The sequence below is a fragment of the Tamandua tetradactyla genome, chromosome 24 (genome assembly GCF_023851605.1).
Source record: "Tamandua tetradactyla isolate mTamTet1 chromosome 24, mTamTet1.pri, whole genome shotgun sequence".
Taxonomy (NCBI): Eukaryota; Metazoa; Chordata; class Mammalia; order Pilosa; family Myrmecophagidae; genus Tamandua; species Tamandua tetradactyla.
In genome coordinates this window covers 47,681,810-47,701,013 of record NC_135350.1, presented here as the reverse complement: position 1 = coordinate 47,701,013, position 19,204 = coordinate 47,681,810, and the positions used below count along the sequence as shown (strand labels likewise).

The window sequence follows — 19,204 nt, the reverse complement described above, 5'->3', positions numbered from 1 at the left end:
TGTATGATTAACCTGTTCAGAATGCTTACATATCTAGTTAATCTGAGTATAAGGAGAGACAGGTGATGATAGAAGAAACCTAAAATTGAAACATCAGACTAACTAACTCCAAACGTTACTGCACCAGCTATCTGTTTTCTAAATGATCTTCCATCATATAATGGTAGTGATGATGATAAAAAAAAAATCAGTTTTATTTATTGAGCACTGTCTGTGTCGCAGGTATCCTGCATGAATTAAAGCCCACAACAATCCTACTGCTTAGGAGTCTTGGGACTCCTAAGAATTGCTAAAAGGCAGCAAGCAGACATTTCCAGCAATGTTGCATTCGTCTAATTTCTTCCTTGACCCACTGGTTGTTTAAAAGTGTGTTGTTTAGCCTCCATATATTTGTGAATTTGCTGGCCCTTTGCTTGTTATTGATTTGCAACTTCATTCCATTATGATCTGAGAAAGTGTTTTCTATGATTTCAATCTTTTTAAATTTATTGAGACTTGCTTTGTGGCCCAGCATGTGGTCTATCCTTGAGAATGAACCATGGCTACTTGAGAAAAATGTGTTTTCTGCTGTTGTGGTGTGTAATGTTCTATAAAGGTCTGTTAGGTCTAGTTCATTTATAATATTATTAAAACGCTCTGCTTCCGAATTTATCCTCTGTCTAGATATTTCATTCATTGATGACAGCAGGGAATTGAAGTCTCCAACTGTTATGTTTGAGGTATCTACTTCTCCTTTCAGTGTTGTCAGTGTTTGCTTCATGTATTTTGGAGCACTCTAGCTCCATTCAGAAATATTTATGGTTATTATGTCTTCTTGTTTCATTGTTCCTTTTATTAATACATACTGTCTTTTTTGGTCACTTTTCATTGTTTTACATTTGAAGTCTAATTTGTTGAATGTTAGTATAGCTACCCTTGCTTTTTTTAAATTATTATTTGCAAGAAATATCTTTTTCCAACTTTCACTTTCAACGTAATTTTTGACTTTGGGTGTAAAGTGAGTCTCTTGTAGTCAGTATGTAGATGTGTCCTGTTTTAAATCCATTTTGCTGGTCTGTTTTGATTTGGGAGTTTAATCTATTAACATTTAATGTTATTACTATAAAGACAATACTTTTCTTACCATTTTGTCTTCTGGATTTTATATGTCATATCTAACTTTTCTTCTTTTCATATTTACTGATAATATTCATTTCTATACTCTTTTCCAGTCCTTTCCTGCCTCTTCCTATCTCCCTGTAGTTCTCCCTTTAGTATTTCTTGTTGAGCTGATCTGTTAATCACAAAATCTCTCAATCACTGTCTGAAAATGTTTTAATCTCCTCCTAGTTTCTGAAGGACAGCTTTCTTCAGTATAGAATTCTTGGTTGGCAGGGTTTTTCTTTCAGAATCTTAAATATGTTATATCACTGCCTTCTTGTCTCCATGCTTTCTCCTGAGAAATCAACTCATATCAAGCTGTCTTTGTATGTGATGGATTGTTTTCTCTTGTTGCTTTCAAACTTCTCTCTTTGCCTTTTACATTTGACAACCTGATTAGTAAGTGTTTTGGAGTAGGCCTATTTGGATCTATTCCATTTGGGCATGTTGTACTCCCTGGATTCGTAATTTTATGTATTTCATTAGAGATGGGAAATTTTCAGTAATTTATTTTCTCCATTAGTTACTCTGCTCCTTTTCCCTTTTCGTCTCCTTCTAGGACACCCATAACACATATTTTCATGTGCTTCATGTTTTTATTCAATTTCCTGAGACCCTGCTCATATTTTTTGATTCTTCTCCCATATTTTCTTTTATGTGTCAGATTTCAGATGTTCCGACATCTAGTTCACTAATCCTTTTTCAAATCTATTGTTGTAGGTCTACATTGTTTTTTCATCTCTTCTATTGTGTCTTTCATTTCCATAAGTTCTGCAATTTGTGTTTTCAAACTTTTGAGTTCTTCTTTATGTTTGCCCAATGTCTTCTTTATATTCTTCCTCAACTTCTTGATTTAATTTTTGATAAAATTTTGTATATCTGTTCAAGCATCCTAGATTAGTTTTTTCAACTCCTTTGTCTCATTTGAAATGTTGGTTTGTTCTCTTGTTTGGAACATATCTTTGATTTTACTACTATAACTTGTTATTTTTTGCTGATGTCTAGGCATTTGATTTCCTTAATTACTTTTTTCTAGAGATTGTTTTCACTCTTTTACCTAGGATTTTCTTATCAGATGGTGTCATAGTCAGGTTCATGTGTTAACTTGGCCAAATGGTGGCACCTGTTTGTCTGGTTGGGCAAGTGCTGGCTTGTCTATGATGAGGATATTTCATAGAATTAGATCATGATCACGGCAGCTACATCCACAGCTGATTCCATTTGTAATCAGCCAAAGGAGAGTGTCTTCTGCAATGAGTGATGCTTAATCTAATCACTGAAAGCCTTTTAAGGAGGATTCAGAAGAGACAGGCTCTTTTCCTGCTTCAGTTGGCGAGCCTCTCCTGTGGAGTTCATACAGACCCTCCATTGGAATTGTCGGCTTCACAGCCTGCCCTGAGGATTTTGGACTCTGTGTTCCCACGGTCACATGAGACAGTTTTATAAATTGTGTATTTTTGAGTGTTTCCTGTTGATTCTGTTTCTCTAGTGAACCCTAACTAATACAGATGGCTTCATTCTCTATCTGTTCTTTGGTATTCAGTTCAACTTCTTTTAGACCTCTAGCATAGGCTCTTTTTAACTGATAAGAATTTTTCTGCTCTTGTTTTTCTGTTTCTTGCCTTGTCTGTATGGAGCCTTAATTTGATGAGGGTCCCATCAGATGTGATCAATCCCAGTCAGGTTTTCCCAGACCAGAGAGGTCCACCTCTCAGGATAAAAGCATAACCAGTATCAAGTTTCCCTGAGGGTGAGACCCAGCAGGTTGTCTGACTTTCCTATGAGTCCTCTGGACTCTGTGCTTTTCCTGTTCTGCCCATCATGTGGAGCTTGTCCACCTGCAGCTTCCCATCAGCATAAAGTGATGTGGTGCTTTAATTTCAGCAGCCTGTCTCTGTCAGTGTTGTGGTTGAGACAGAAGCTCACAGAGCATTCTGGCTTTGGTTGCTTCTGTTTTGCAGCCCCTGGGGCCTGAATTCCCTGAGGGAGGCCCTCCACTTGAGCTGAGGCCCATCTCCATTTTCTTGGGGAAGATACATTATTAAGACTATTGCCCTATCCACCTGACTATTTACACTGTCTCTCAGACATGCCTTATTTCTACCCTTGTGTGGGGCAGTGCTGGAGGTTGAAAGTGCTGCAGTTCTATTTAATGAACTGTTAAGAAGTTAATAAAAGGCCTTTTCAGAGCTGGAAAGCAGCTCCCAGGGTTTGACATTCAAGAACTAAAGTTTGTATGTGGTTCTGTGTGTCCCCAGCCTCTATGTGCCCCCTTTGCTTGGGGTCCAGTTATTTTCCAGTATTTTGTGCTGTCCAGCTCCTCAGAAAGCCTCTGCCCCACCCTCTCTCTGTTAACATGAAAACTCCTGGTTGCTTTCTTGCTTATTTTAGGCTTATCTGTGCTTAGGGGTAGTTTTCAGCAGTCAGAATTTGTTAATAATTCTGCAGTTGGAGCTTGGTTGAGCTAATTCCTTGCTACTAGTAAAATTTGTTTCCTTTTCCTTCCAGGAGCCAGCCTGCCATGTTCATGGGGGAGGGCTGCCAGTCTCCGTGGCTTGGAAGACTTATAATTTTGCACGGGATCTCAGTGATTTCACCCATTCCAGACTGGTGTATGATGTGTGTCTCATCCCTGATGTGCCCCTAGCAGTTGTTCTGTACAGTTTATGGCTGTTTACTAGGTGTTCTGGTGGACAAGCTAAATTTCATACCTCACTATGCCACCATTTTGCTCCCCATGCCACAACTTGCCCCCAATAATCATTTATTTGCTTGTGATTCTCAATTTGAGTATATTTTCATGGGTGGAGCTTGTCATTGTTCCATGTAGTATCTATTAGGGTTGGAATATGCAAGATTGTGTCTTCACTTACATGTCACCTTTGCTGGGATAGCTGGAACAAATTGGGATTGGCTGTGTATCTCTCTCTTTTCATTTGGGTTCTCCATATAGCTGGCTATGCTTCCTTATTTTATGGCAGATTCAGGGTAGTTGGACTTCTTACATGGTAGATGCCCTCCTTCAAAATTCAAAATAGAAACTTTCAGGTCTTCATAATGGCATGTCTTAATGTCAGTTACACTATATTATACATGTCAAAAGAAGGGCAAATAGATTCCATCTCTTGATGAAGGCATGAAAAACTCACATTGCAAAAGAATATGTAGAATGGCGACATTGCTGCAATCAACTTTAGAAACATAGTCTATCATGTTTATAAACTTAAAATAATCCTGATAAAATGATCGTGTTTTTTAGGAACTAGGAAATTTAATTTTAAATTTATTTGACAAAGGCAAAGAAGCAAGATTCTCCAGGAAATCCCTGAAAGAGAAGAAAAATAAGAAAGCTAGCCTCTTCAGATACTAAAACACATAATATAGCTTATATAATCACTATATTATAGTACTGAGGTATGAACACAGAGCTAAAGTAATGGAAGAAAACTCAGAAATAGACTCAAATATATATGGACATTTGCTATATTATAAAGGCAAATTTTAAAACAAAAGCAAACAATCAAGGGGAAAAAAACACTCAAATTCTAGAAGAAAGCATGGTGAATTCCACTATAATCTGGAAGTGATTTGAAATCCATAACCAGTAAAGGAGAGATTGATAATTTTAATAACATAATGCACCATAAGTAAAGTAGAATGACAAATGAAAAATTGATGAAATATTATAGCTTATATCACTGGAGAAAGAACAAAAATTCCTCACATTTAACCTGGGACTAGTCAAGTTTCTTGACGTACTATTTAAAGATACTATCAAAGTATAATTAGTAAAACCCAGTCCATAGGAAATACAGTTTCTTAAACATGTAAATTACAACTGAAAAGAGTGAAATTGAGTGAGACACTATATACTGAAATAAGCTTGAGATAGATTAACCACTTTCATAGATGGGCCTTATCTGTATACTAATAAGAGATCTTTGGGGAAATATGAACACTGTCTGATAATAGATAATATTAAGAAATTTTCTTGATTTTCTAGGTATGATGACTTTACTGTATGTAATTTTTTAAAAAAAGAGTCTTTATCTTTTATGGATAAATAGTAAAATTTTTACAAATGAAATGATATGTCTGGAATTGGGTTCAGAATAATCCAGAGTAGGTAGCAATGTGATGAAACAACATTGCCTAGGCGTTTGTATTTGCTGAAGCAGATTGTTGGGTACATGGTGGTCCCCTGTATTAATCTCCCCTCTTTCATGTATTTGAAATTTTCCATAGTAAAAGATTTAAAACAGCAGTGTTAAAGTGTTAAAAAGTAAATTAATGAATTAAATTTAAAGAAATGATCTCTTATGGAATTATTGCAAAATGTGAATAAAAAATAAGTACATTTTTGGTAAATAAACCACTGTGGAATCATTGTAAAATATAAATAAAAATATATAAATTGAGATCCAGTCAAAATCAAAATCAGTGTATACCAATCTAACTAAAGTCTTTCTTATTTTATTATACATGAGCATCTCAGTAGTGGCAGAATTACCAAAGAAGAAAAGGCTTATGTACTATAAACTTCTCAGCTAAGAGAATTTTTCATATACATGAATATGGGATTCATACCTAGGTAGTTGAGTCTGGCTTGAAAAAAAGAAAAAAAACAGAAAAATTGTCTCTACAAATGAATGTCCTTGAGTTCTGCATGTGCTTGATCAAGGAGGTAGGTTTGAATGAAATCCAGCCTTGGCCAAAAAGGTGAACTGTAGCAACTTATAAAATGGCATCCATACTCAAGTTACTGGATTGCCATCTGTCAGAAAATCTAAATAACTGTTGTCCAAATCATTCTGTGTCGATTATAAGTGGTTGCCTTATTTGGGTCTCTGTCTCCCCAGAGAAAGTGATCTCTTTTTGTTGTTCTTATTTACATTAATGTACCATATGTGCAGCAATGGATCTTGCTACAAATAGGCAATTTAAAAAACTGACCCAATCACAAAAGCACCTCTCCTCCCATAGTCCTGGACAGTCCTGGGAAAATAACCATATTGGCACCAAAGTGGCTGAGGGTGTCTGATATACTGTGGCACTGAAATTCAGGTGACTATAATGGGTCAGACAAATAAGGAGGCTTGGTCTCAACCTGAGCATGAGGCTTACTCCAAGATGGTGGTTCTCAAAGTGTGGTCTCAGCATCATCACTTGACAACTTGTTAGAAATGCAAATTCTCAGGCCCCAAGCCATACCTACTGAATCAAAAAGTCAGACTGGGAAGTGAGGTGAGGAGAATAAAAAGCTGTTTAATAAGTTCTCCAGGTTATACTGACATACACTAAATTTTGAGAACCACTGATCCATGGTATCCCTAATCCTTTGCATTACTTAAGTCCCCAAGTGGACATTTCTGCTTCCTGATCCAACTCCATTAGCTTCTCCTGTTTCGTGACTGTTTCACAGAATTAACTTTTCTTTCACTCCTATTTGTTTCACCAAAAAAAATTCTGGTGCCCCTTTGATGTTGGATGTGAGTTAATTTGATTCAGTAATGTTCGTATCTAGCCATCTTAGGATCATCAAGCTGCATCCCATCATACCTTGCATATGGCCAGCCTGAGGACTTTCATGAGCATTTTTTCCTCTTATGATTCATGTTTGCTTAGTAATTAAAAATATGTTTCTCAGTAACTCAGCCTTTTATTGTCTGGGCAGTATGGTACAGTGTGAATAGTTTTAATTTGGAACAAGAATCTCTCTGTAGGTAACATAGCTTCCTAACTCACTGGGCCCTATGAAAATTACTTTTCTTCTCTCTGCCTCAATTTTCTCACATATGTGAGAATAATACTTATAACATAGAACTTGGTAGAAAAATTAAATGAAATAATACGTACTGCACTTGGCTATACATATTAGGTGTTAAATAAGCATTTGGAATTCTTTCTATGGCTCTCAGGCATTATGTCTCTGAAACAAAAGCCTTTGCAAGCTCAAGTTAATGAATAATTCCCAAATCATGAATAGGTCCCAAAGCTGTTCTTGCAGAATCTTGATCCCTAGCAATTCCCTAACTCCAAGGCTTGCTAAACTTGTGACATTGCAATGAAATATTTTGTGTTAGTTTGCAAACTGCCAGAATGCAATATACCAGAACTGGAATGGCTTTTAAAAAGGGGAATTTAATAAGTTACAAATTTACAGTTCTAAGCCTATAAAAATATTCAAACTAAGGCATCCAGGTAAAAATACTTTAATTTAAGGAAGGCCAATGGGTCTGGAAAATATCTGTCAGCTAAGAAGTCACGTGGTTGACATCTGCTGGCCTTTTGCTCCTGGGCTCTGTTGCTTTCAGCCTCTGTTCTTGTGGCGTTTCCTCACTTTGCTTCCCTGGGGCTGGCTTTCATCTCTTGGCTTATCTTGGCTCTCTCCAGGTTCTGGCTTGCTTAACATCTGATGGCGACATCTGTTGGCTACAAGCTTCTGCAAATATCCGTGTCTCTGTTCTCTGAAGCAACTGTTCTTCAACCATTTAATCTGCTCTCTCCATTGGTTCTGAGGCTTCTGTCATTTCTGTCTCTCTCCAAAACATCTCCTTTTTAAAAAGATTTCGTTAAATTAATCAAGACCCACCTGGAATGGGTGGAGTCACATTGCCATCTAATCAGAGGTCGTACCCACATTTGGTTGGGTCTCATCTCCATGGAGATAATTTAATTAAAATTTATACCATACAATGTTGAATTAGGATTAAGAGAAATGGCTGCCTCCACAAGATTGTTTTCAGATTAAAATTTGGCTTTTCTGGGGTACATAATATATTCAAACTGGTACAATGATCTAATCACAACTGATGGTTTTATTTTCTCCCATTCCTGACATTGTGTTTCACTCAAGAAATTTCTCTACAGTGTTTTTCTAGTGAATATTTTCTACCCATATTTCCAAAGTTTTTTTAGTGGCTTGTCCTAGAGCAGCATCCCATTTCTAATGGAGTTCTTTATATGGTATTCAAAGAAAACAAAGGGTTTGGACAACAACGAAGATGACTGTCACCTCCTTTACCTTCTAGGAAAAAAATCCAGTTTCTTAAGAACTCGCACAGGGGCAAATTCAAGGAGTAAGTTAAACATTGATTTTCATTTTCTTATCACAAAGAAGTTTCTTATACTTTCTCAATTTATTGAACCTGAATAATGCCTCAAACATCTTGCTTTCTGTTTCAAACATTCATTCTTAAATATTGTATGCCTAGAATATTGTAATACAGATCTGTAGATGGTATTCAAAGTACTTTCCCAGCTCATGGGGATTGAAGATCACTCCCCTCCATCACAAGTGCCATTATTTGGTTACAGCATACCAAATGATTACTTAATTTTAGGATAATGAGTTAGACAGAGCTATATCTGGATAGCAGAGTAGCTCAGTAAATATTAGGTAGGGCTTAATTCTCCCTGTCATTTCCCAAAAACTGATAAATATTTTTTTTAAACTTTGAAGAAAATGCAGAATCCATACTTCAAGTTACATAAAAGGAGTATAATAGGGGCTTATACAGAAGGCATATACATCAAGCCTTCCTATTAGTTTTCTTTAGGTATCTTTATCTCTGATGGTCTTCCTCTGCCATACAGTCCTCCCTCTCCCCCTCAGCCATTCCTATGTTCTTCCGCTCTGAGCATTACATTAAAGCTCCTATATTAGTCAGGGTTCTCTAGAGAAACAGAATCAACAGGAGATATCTGTAAATGTGAGATTTATAAAGGTGTCTCACACAACTGTGGGGATGTAAGAGTCCGAAGTCTGTAGGGCAGGCCACAAGATGGCAGCTCCAATGAAGGACCTCAATGACCTCCCTAGGAGAGGTCAGCTGGCTGAAGTGGAAAGATTCTCTCTTCTGAATTCTACTTAAAAGCCTCTGAGTGATTAGATTACTCATTGTAGAGGACACTACCCTTAGCTGAAGGCAGATGTGATCAACCATGGATGCAATACCAACATGCTTATGATTTAAGTCCATGAAATGTCCTCACAGCAACAGCTATGCCAGTGTTCACTTGACCAGATAGCTGGGCATCATGACCTGGTCAAGCTGACACATGAGCATAACCATGTGTCGAACCCTTGTCAACTTGGCAGCTATACACATCATCTTAAACCATTCTTAATCTCTAAATAGAAAACAATAACAGACACAATTTTTTTCACCTAACGATATTCAACTATCCTGAATACAACCAGAAACACACTAAATCTCTCCAGAACAGGATACAAGTTCTTGGGTAATATTCATTCTTAAACTTGATATCCTATAAGCTAAATACTATAATATGAACAATACAATTTATGTCATATGTTAAAAGGAATAAATGAGAGGAGAACAAATATATTTGCTTTATGTACATAGATACATAGATACTCATTATAGAGAAACGATGAGGTATACCACTACAATCCTCATTTCTTTAACTGGTCACATGGTCATAGTTCATATTTATCACCACCTTTTTCCTCTATGCATTCCAGGTTCCCTTTACCCTCAGCAAGCACCTCAGATGGCCATGGTTCTTTGCCTGGTGAAGTGACCCAAAACTTCATTCCTGAAGTTTCTGAGCCATTGGTAGTCCTGCCTGGATTGTGCTGTTGCAGTTTTCTGTTGACTTGACTCACAGGGCATGGTAATAACTAACAAATGCCCTAGACATTCTCCTGTATTCCAGGAAAGTTCTTCCTTACTTCCATTGTGTAGTTATCATCCTGTTTCCTCTTGATAGTCAGTATTAATCACCTCAGAGAGTATAGTAACCCCCTTCCTTGCCTTCTGATTCAGTGGCATGAGAACCCAAAGTGGCCAGATGGCAGTCTTAACTTGCAGTTCAGTGAAATCATTCTTTTGTCTCCTGGTAACAGCCCTCCTCCTTTCAGAAGAAGACCTGTAGAGTCTAAGCAGGTCTTCTTCTGAAAGAAGAAGAGTTTAAGGTTTCAGGGACAGAAAGCAAACCTTTTTTTATTGTATCAAGAAGGGTGATAGTGAGTGGTGCCACTCCCATTTCCACCCCTTCATTCCTATACCTGTGAATCCTGGCTATGGGAGAAATAACACCATGCAGTGGATGCTGATTCAGACCATACCCAGACTCCTAGAGAGCATTTCCCCAGCTTTGCAAGGTATTGCCACTTAGTGGGTGCTGTTAGTGAATCTTCAAAATACCATTCCACCATTCTATCAAGTTAGCTGCCTCTGGATGATAGAGAACATGGTAAGATCAGATAATTCCATGAGCATGTATCCATTCCCACACTTCATTTGCTGTAAAGTGGGTTCCTTGATCAGAAACAATACAGTGGAAAATACCGTGAGGGTGGATAAAACTATAAGTCCATGGATGGAAGTTTTTGCAGAAGCATTGTATGTAGAGAAGGCAAACCCATGTTCAGAGTATGTGGGTATTCCAGTTAGAACAAATCATGGCCATTCCATGATGGAAGTGTTCCAGTGTAATGAGTTACCTTTGGGCATTCATTTGCAGTTTCATCTAGTGCAACAGGATTAATCTCTCCTGACAGAGGATCTAGAGTTGTTTCCCCAGGGGAGGTCATTACATGTCTCCCAGGAACTGAAGATTTAATCTCTTCAGGAGGAGGTGGGGTGGCCAACTCCTTTGGGCAGACTAGAGGTCCAGAAACCATTTCCTCAAGGCAGGATGGACCTCAAATAACTCTTTCTTCAGGGCAGACCATTACAGGTTTTTCTAGAAAAGACTTAGCAGAATCTAGGATTTCAATGTACCCACACTTATTATCAATCCGTATGCCCCCATTCCAATTTTCAGGGTCCCAATTCTTCTCAGCCAATGTTCTCACTTTGACAGCAGATACCCTGCAAGGTTGAGATTTCAGTTTATGTCTTAAATATGCTACTCTAACATAATCTAGGTCTGATTTTTAAAGATCTCAAGTCTACTACTGCAGGAAATAAGATTTTCCTTTAGGCTACTCATGGAAACTTTTGCATCTTTCATAAGGTGCCTAAACTGCAAATTTGAAGCCTTCAGCTTATCCCTTTCTCTTACATGTATCCAACATATCTACCAACAACCACCCCGCATCATTATATTTCTTAATTCCATAAATCTCTGTTAGGTGTCAAAAACACTCTCATCCAGAGCCTTACCTCATATACATGTATAATTGGTAGAATCAAATGATGATATTTTGTGTATCTGTCTTGCCAAGTTACCCCATGGACTGTCAGTGCCATCTTGATTATTGCAAACAGAGTCATTAGTGTGTTTGCATCTAATCAGAGTACAAAACCAATCGCAAAAAAAAAAAATCTAAAAAAAAAAAACAAAGCATTTTTAAGATCCTACTTTTCAAGAACCACTCCTGGGATTCATCACAGCTGTAGTAGTCAGGGTTTTCTACAGAAACAGAGCCAAAAAAGATATCTGTAAATATGAAATTTACAGAAGTGTCTCTAGTAACTATAGGGATGTAAGCATCCAAAATCTATAGGGCAGGCCACAAGCTGGAGGCTCCAGTGAAGGTCCTCAATGAACTTCCCAGGAGAGGCTGGCTGGCTAAAGAGAAAAGAGGGATTCTCTTTTCTGAATCTCCTTAAAAGCACCTGGGTGATTAGATTAAGTGCCACTCATTACAGAAGACACTCCCCTTAGCTGCTGCCGATGTAATCAGCTGTGAATGCATCCAACATGCCCATGATTTAGGTCGATGAAATGTCCTCACAGCAACAGAGAAGTCAGTGCTTGTTTGACCAGACAACTGGACACCATCACCTGGCCAAGTGAACTTAACCATCACAGCACTCAACCCTTCCTGATGTGTAGCAGATATATATAAAAGAAGTGTCAGGGTGGTGTGATGGTGGGTCAGTGGCAGAATTCCTATCTGCCATGCCAGAGACCCAGGTTTGATTCCCAGTGCCTGCCCATGAAAAGACAAAAATAAATATTGGCTCCCAATTTGTTTGCTTTTCTCCAGTAGGAAGTTTCCCCCCTGGAATTCCATAGTAACAAATTCTTCTTCTCCTACTGTAGCATCTTTCAAAGTTATTAATTAATTGGAGAGACACACAGAGAGGTAAGTCATATATAGCAATAGCATAAAGACATTGAGCCTCAAGCATCCAGCTTTCTAAAACCTCATTGGCTCAAGGGGCAGTGCAAGACTAATTTAAGGATGCTGTAGAATTAAAAGATTGATTCCCACTGATAGGGAAGATTTCCAGTGAAGTTTGGAAGCAGGCGTATGAAACAGGTAGCAAATTGCCATTCCGACTGTGTGGTTACTTTCCTTGCTTTCTGTTTTCTCATTGGCTTTCAGGCAGAAATAGAGCGAGAAGATCAGGAAGTACATTCCAAATCAGGATAGAAGTCTTAGCAGTCTCCTTGAAGAAAGTAAAGTGTGTTTAAAAAATGAAATTAAACCCTTACAGAGACTGAGAATATCTTTCCTCTTTATGCTACCTTTTCTCCTAAGTACAAGAACATCTTAACCTGTCATATTTAAGAATGAACTAAGGATTCTTGCCAAATGTATAATAAATAAAGAGTTCAGAGACACTTTCTCACACAGAGGCCAACCCATTTGTCCCCACAAAGAAAAGCACAAGTTTTCACCCAAGGGATATGAATTCTGCTGATGTAGGACACCATAGATTTTAAGACTCCTACTTGAATTTCCCTCAAAATAAAAATGAAAAGAAACAGCTGTCTAGTGTGTATATTAGCACTTCTCATCTTTCTTCTGGTGCTTCTGAGAGTGGAAGTTTTTCCCAGGGATGCTGATAAGCATTTGATAATATAAAAACACTTTCAAACTGAAAAGGGCAGGGAAAATTGTGTCATTTTTCTTCTCAATTTAAATTTAATACCCTTTTCTTCTTACCAATAAATGAATCCCATTTCCCAAGTATTCTTGTCCTTTTTGGAAAGTAATTAGAATATATTGATGATTTCTGAAAACTCTTTGGACATCATAGTGTGTGGTATAAATGTTCCTAAACAATAAACATTTATGAATGTAGTTCTCACTGACTTGATTCCTATGGAACATTATTTCATTAGGGTAGAAGAAGAGCAAACAGTGATGAGAAATAACTTAAAAGAAAAAGTGGGAGACTGAAAAACCATATATAGGATTCAACTCCACTGTTTTTATCTCTATCTTTAAAAAGTAATCTCTTTGCTACTAAAATCTTTTATTGATTTGGGACCCAAAGGGAAGGACTGGAGATTGCTCACTGATTTCTTTCATTTTGGCTGACAAAGCCTATTTCAGTATAAACGTAACAAATCACACTGAAAATGCTAAAAGCATAGGAATGTAAAGGAAAATTAGAATGATGTAGTCTGAAATTTTCTACAGTTTTGCAGCTGTGAAATATAAACAATATATATTATACTATTTAAATTTGTACATTGTATTCTAATATACCAGAGCCATTAAAATATTGTATGCATTATTATTAAATCAATGAAAATCTCAATTGTTGAATTTCATAATATGCTTTGTTTAAATTATAAATTTATTTTCTGCTAATGAAGTAAACAAAAATCTTCAGTAATATTTGGGAAAAGATGGTTAGTGCAAAATAAAATAATGCGATAATATTGGGAAGTGTGTTCCTAAAAGGTAAAACAGTAAGTATGTACCATCGTGATGAGTTAATATTATGAAAATACAGTGGACTGTGAGAAGTATTCATATCTCTCAAATTAGTCTACATTTTTTATCTAGAAGCCATTGCATGTATTAGGTACTTTGAAGCTTTTAAATAAATACATTTCAAAATCTAGAATTGAATCATTTGCTATCAGCAGTTACTGAATTAAAAAAAATGCCCAAATATATGCAAGTATATTATCCCTTTGTTCTTCTCTAAATGTTATATGAATGCCAGAAGGGTATGGAAGTAATCCAAGAAAAGTTGCAATCAAAGTTGTGTAAATTATTTTTCCATTCACTTCCAAGAAAACAGAACCAAAAAACACCAAAAATGAATGCTGTTGAAAGATACTCACAGTTTTCCAGCATTTATTGTGGTAATTAAATTATTTTTCTCCTTTGTGAATACACCAGATTACATTAATCGATTTTCTAATATTATAAATTGTACTCTTAACTACAAAAATTAACTCTTATTGAGATCTTTCTACAGATTAAGTTGGAGTACAAGGTAGTCAGTTTTTTTTTTATTTCCTTTGTGGGGAAGCAGAAGAATGAAGGGTGGCAAAAAGGAAATGATTCGTGGAAGAGATGATTTTTGAGCTGAGTCTACATGTATGTTGGTAGAAGAGAGGAGGGAAGAGATTTCTGGATTTAGGGTTCAGAGTTATCAAAAACACAGGGATAGCAGTTCAACAGTGGCTCAGGGGCAGAATTCTCACCAGCCATGCCAGAGACCCAGGTTTGATTCCTGTAGCCTACCCATGCCAAAAAACAAACAAGCAAACAAAAAAACACAGGGAGCTGCATTAATCACAATTGCCAAAAGATGGAAGCAACCCTAGTATCCATCAGCACATGAACGGATAAATAAAATGTGCTATACACATACAATGGAATATTATTCAATTGTAAAAGTGACGAAGTTCTGATGCATGCAACAACATGGATGAAACTTGAAGATATCTTGTTGAGTGAAATTAGCAGAATCGAAAAGGACAACAATCGTATGATCTTATTAACATGAAATAATTAGAATAAGCAAATTCATAGTTTCAGATACTGGAATATAGGTTACTAGGGACTGGGTTGGAAGTAGAGAATAGTGAGTTAGGCCTAATTGGTGCAGACAGTCTGTTTTGGGTGTTGGAAAAATTTTTGTAGTAGATAGTGGTGATAGTAGCACAGCATTGTGAATGTGACTGACACCACTGAATTGATTTGAATGTCATTAAAAGGGTAAAATTTTAGGTTGCATGAATGTTATTAGAATAAAAAGAAAAAGAAAATAACAGACTGTCCAAAACAAAGAGTGAAACCTAATGTAATGTATGGACTATAGTTAATGATAAAATTGTAGAAATATTCTTTTCATCAATTGCGACAAAGCTATATACTAATATTAAGTGTTAATAATGGGGAGTGGGTATGTGGGGATTCTATTTTCTGCATGATTTTTCTGTACAGCTACAACTTCTCTGAGAAGACACACACACCTCACCAAGGAACTGTACGATGACTGGTGTGCATTACTCAAGGAGATTGATAGAAAATCAAGAAATAAGGTATTATAACCTAAGAGGAAAGAAAAAAAGGTTTTGAGGAACTTTGAATTAGCCCCAGGTTTGGGAGAATTCTGGTGATCCAAAAGAAAGGTGAAGTGAGTGATAAGAAAATGAAAGTCTGCATGTAAATTAAAGAGAAGATAGATGGGAATAGAAGTTATGAATGAATAAAAACGGGAGAGTCTAACAAAGCTGCCTGATGCAAAATAAATATTCAAATTCCATTTTAATCTATATAAACACAGGAAGCAGGAAATGAAACAAAAATATTTTCACATAGCATTAATATCATATAGCCAGAAATGAATCTATAAATAGACTAAAATAAGACTTATTAAAACAAAAAGTTTAAGGCTTCATCGAGAGACATTTAAAAAAGCATAAGTAAGTGGTAAGATATACCATCTTCATGGTTTGAAGCCACAATATTATAAAGGTATTAACTGTCTTCAAATTGGAAATTCAAAGAAAAACCCCAACCTGTTTTTTTATATGGAAATTGACAAACATTCAAAAATTTTTATGGAGATGTAAAGAAGAAACAAGACATTTCAAAGTGGTAAAGATAATTTTCCTCTTTTGTGCATAAAGATTTATTAGGAATGTCATAATTAATGGTGTGCTATTGACATGAAGACAGGTAAGTGGGAACTAGAAGAAAATAGAAAACGAACTTACACATACAGAAGAATGTATGATAGCTAGACATTTAACATATGACAAAAGTGGTACTGCAGGATCTTTTCAGTACTTTTTAAAAAAATCATAACATCAGACAATATATTGAGGCACAAAAATGCTGATATATTGGCATGCACTCAAATTAAGAGCTTTTAATAATGAAAAGCCCCTTAAAAGAGCAAAAATGCAAGCTACTGGTGGGAGGATAAATTTGCAGTGAATATATCAAATAAAAATCTAAATTTCAAAATATGGGAAGAACTCATACAAATTTAAGAAATAAATAACTCAAAAATAAAGAGGACAAAGACTAGAATGGGCATTTTGCATAAGAGGGAATTCAGATGGCCAAATATCATATTAAAGTAATCAGGAAAGGCAAATGAAATCCATAGTGACATACTAGTACAGACACACACTGGATTGCTTCACATGAAGAGATCATAAACTACAACTGTTCTGAATGAGGTGGAGCAAAAGGAACTCTCATGCCCTTGTAGTGGGTGTGTAAATGGTTCAACCATTTCAGAAACAATTTAGGCTTGTTCGGTAAAGTTGAAGTTACAGATATCCTATAACACAGGTAATATATATTAATATATTAATGACATAACAATATATTAATAATTTATAATATTAATTAATTATAATATAATAATTAATAATAATGACACTTCATGTTTCCATTTTTAAAAAGTTCACAAGCTGGCAAAATTAAAGCTTATAATAAGATTATTATTTAACCTGCAATAAAAAGCAGTGATACTCATATAAGCTAGAGGCTGAATTAAGGTAAAGCATGAGAGTGAATATCATCAAGTGAGAAACTGTTACCTCTAGAATGGCGAAACTTGGAACCGTGGGCAGGGAGAGATGAGCTGGGGTTTTGGGGATGTAGTCATTATTCTATTTCTTGACCTAGGTGGTAAGAATCAGGGGACTGGCTTTATAATAATTGATTTAACTCAATATTTAAGTGTTATGCCATTTTTATATATGTGCTATATTTCACACTAGTAAAAGTTAGAATAGTCTTATAATGAGTATATTGTTTTAACATAAATTAATATTCAAGGTAAAGAACAAGATGTTTTTCTCCACACCAAGTCAAATCCTTGTGTTTTATGTCATTGGGACCCTTTAGTGTTGATTTGGCTTGAAATCCTTTGTACCTTCTTAAAGAGAGCTTGAGAGGATCAACAACTAACTTCAGTAGTTTATTCTAGCATGTTGTGAACAGGAGATGAAAACTTATTAGCTTAGCTCCCATGATAAAGGAAAACTTAAAGTAGTTCCCTGTTGTACAAAAGATAAGGCAAGCAAGACAGTATGGAAAGAAAAATAAAATGTGGAAAGTGAGTTCTGAAACTCAACAAACAAGAAAGAATGAAAAGATTTACCAGGGTGAGAAATATTTATGAAAATTTTATTTGAAGAAAAGTAGGAACCCCCCCCATTTATGTAAAGAACAAAGCAAAAAAAAAATAGCATATTGTCTTAGAGCAAATGTACAAGATGATCTTTCTTTGAGAGAACAGGCACTTCACATCAGAATATTTAAAAAAAAACATTCTTCCATATTTAATTGTCAAATGAAATGCCTAAAACTCTGCACATTATGATAAATAAAATAATATTTTTATCAACGTTCCATTTGGCCACTGAAAATCAAATTTCAGTTATTTGAGCCATGCAAATAGTTCTGTATAAATTTGCCCACGGGAAATCAAATTGTTTCTGAAAGCTTTTTTCATAAAGTTTGCTTGTTTCTTAAGAAGATAAAATTATAGTGTTTTATAATAAACATTTATTTGTTCATCTACCGTTGCTGATTTTACTCTCCACTAAATTTTTCCAAACTGAATATAGAAAACATCATTTTAAAGCAACTGAGTCACAAAGAGGTTGAATTACATATTAAACAAATATTAATGGGGAGAACGAAAATTCTAGAAATGTGAAATGTTGGCTATGTCAGAGTTCACTGACTTTCAAAGAAATCAAATGTACTTCTGAATAGAGAATTTGATCAGGATCCCACTGGAGACTTATGGCTGTTTAGTTTTACATAGAGGTCTCAGCAACTCCTGACTCCGACAACTCCCAGGGACACCTTCAGATGAAGTTTGCAGGCCTGCCCCCACCCAATATACCCCTGCTGGCTTAAGTGTCTTCTTCCCAGTGTATTTTCACTATTTCTGTGATATGAAAATATTTTGATATACATATAATGTCTTGACATATTGTGAGACTTCAGTATAGTAGAATAAATACCTTGTAATCAGTGAGATTTAGATTTAAAGCTCAAAAAACAGCTGATTATGATCAAGTCATTTAACCTTTGAGTCTCAATTCATGTCTAGATTGGAAATAAATATTTGCTCCTATTAGGGCTTGATTTGAACATAACTGAAAATGTTTACAACATGCTTAGCATAGAAACTATAAAAAGATGGCACGCAATAGATAAATGTATATCTATTAAATTTCTTCCCAGATTTGACATTTTTATGATTATTCAGAAACGGCTTATTAAAATACATCTTAATGGTTAATTAAACCTTGAGTATTAAGCACTTCTAATTATATATTTAAAATTCTAAGGTGAATGATTACAGGTCATAATTATTCACTGAAAAGAATTATGATCTTTAAAAATAAATGGAAGGGTGGGCCACAGTGGCTCAGCAGGCAGAGTTCTCGCCTGCCATGCTGGTGACCCAGGCTCGATTCCTGGTGCCTGCCCATGTTAAAAAAAAAAGAAAAAGAAAAAGGGGGGGGTGCAAGGGTAGATCAGGGGTAAAATTCTCACCTGCCATGAGGGAGACCCAGGTCCAATTCCTGGCCCATGCACTTCACAAGCAAACAAACAAACAGACAAACAAATCTCCTAACAAACAAACAAAAATTCAACAAATGGTACTACAATAAGGAGATCTGCACATGGAAAAAGAATGAAATATGGCCCCCACCATACAACATACAAAAAAATAAAATAAAATAAAGAAATGAGGTTTAAGGCCAAGAAATTAGTTCATTTGCAAACTTGAAAATGTTTTTATTTTAACAGTTTTCCAAATTTGCTTCTCCTGTATTTTTTATTCCTTCCCCTGGAGTATTAATCTAATAATCTAGTAATGTGTTACATAAATGACGTTCTTAAATC

The 19,204-nt window shown here is 35.9% G+C and overlaps 1 protein-coding gene across 3 annotated transcripts in view; it reads left to right on the top strand.

The window, feature by feature from the left end:
* The window catches only part of CFAP299 (cilia and flagella associated protein 299), an 857,410-nt gene that overhangs the window by 304,964 nt on the left and 533,242 nt on the right, over positions 1-19,204 (top strand). The gene's annotated exons all lie outside the window — the stretch shown is intronic.